General features: G+C 33.7%; 1 pseudogene; it reads right to left on the reverse strand.

The window, feature by feature from the left end:
* Positions 1–1,480, reverse strand: part of LOC111089270 — a 29,064-nt pseudogene that overhangs the window by 17,751 nt on the left and 9,833 nt on the right.

Below are 1,480 nucleotides of genomic sequence, written 5' to 3' on the forward strand. Positions count from 1 at the left end.
CCGCCTTCCCTCTAGTCTTACACTGCTAAATTAGGGACGGCTAGCGTAGATAGCCCTCGTGTAGCTTTGCGCGAAATTCCAAAAAACAAACAAACAAACAATTCTATACAAGTTTTTCAAGTGAGCAAACTCCAACCAACTTCACATATCTGCTAGTGAAGCCGAAATTTTTCTCTAAATATTTATTCTGTATTTTTATATTCTATTCATTATTAAGAAATTTCTGTAACACATTAGAATAATATTTACTGTTTTCATTTTCTTGTTATGTGTTTAAAATATGAAGAAATTTCGGAATTAGTTTCAATTATTTACATTCATTTGTAAAGTCAAGTTCTAATCTATTCTCTTGTATTTTAAGATAAGATTTTTCCCAATTTCGCAAGTTTGTAAAGTGTAATTATTATATCTCTGTTTAGTTACGTATTTTAATTATCAATAATAATTTCGGAAAGACAGTATAATACTATTGTGTTAAATGACATATATTCTATACTCCTAGTATATGTATATAACACTGACTCAATCCTCGATCTTGAAACTAATCTTACACACTTTAACAAATATCTCGTATTTATAATCCTCGTTCGAATGTGTTAGAATAAAACTTGACATCAAATCCTAGAATTTTCTAAGCAGCCTACTTAACGGCATCATTTACAACCTATATCTCCCTCTAGCGGCATCATTTACAACCTATAACTCCCTCTAGCGGCATCATTTACAACCTATATCTCCCTCTAACGGCATCATTTAGAACCTATATCTCCCTCTAGCCAACAAATAAATTACAACATTAAAAATATAGCTCACAACAGTACGTATCCGGTCGATCAACGGGAGACTTAACTAACATTTGATTATGACTTAATATCTTGTCTCTTTTTGTTGGGTTCCTATTAAGATATTGTAACATCTTAACATTAAGATAAAATACAATCACGAACAAAATACTACCTCCAATATATTTAGCAAACTATACATCTTCACACAGTTCATTGTTTGTTTGTAATTAAGCACAAAGCTACACGATGGGCTATGTGTGCTCTGCCCACCCCGGGTATGGAAACCCGGATTCTAGCGTTGTAAGTCCGCAGACATACCACTGTGCCACTGGGGACTATAAGATTCGAAAACAAACAAACAAAAAACACGAGCTTTAAATGAATACGTTTATAACATAATACTGAATACTCTGGATACATTTAAACGTAGGAATAATGTCATGATTCTGAACAGACTTATTAAACAAAGTAAATATCCATTTAAACATTCATAGTTAGATATTGTTGGAATAGTGCCAATTTTTCGGGCGGACTTACTAAGCAGAGTCGAGATACAATACAACAGCGTTTCCCAAACTATGAGTCGCGACCCACTGGTGAATCGTAAAAAGTTATACTAGAACTATGCATTAGCTTCGATTAAACGCTGTCTGTCGAGATAGTTCAAGACTCGGGCTTTCATTGCCAGGCTGTTG

This window comes from Limulus polyphemus, unplaced genomic scaffold (assembly GCF_000517525.1).
Source record: "Limulus polyphemus unplaced genomic scaffold, Limulus_polyphemus-2.1.2 Scaffold5731, whole genome shotgun sequence".
NCBI classification, from domain to species: Eukaryota; Metazoa; Arthropoda; class Merostomata; order Xiphosura; family Limulidae; genus Limulus; species Limulus polyphemus.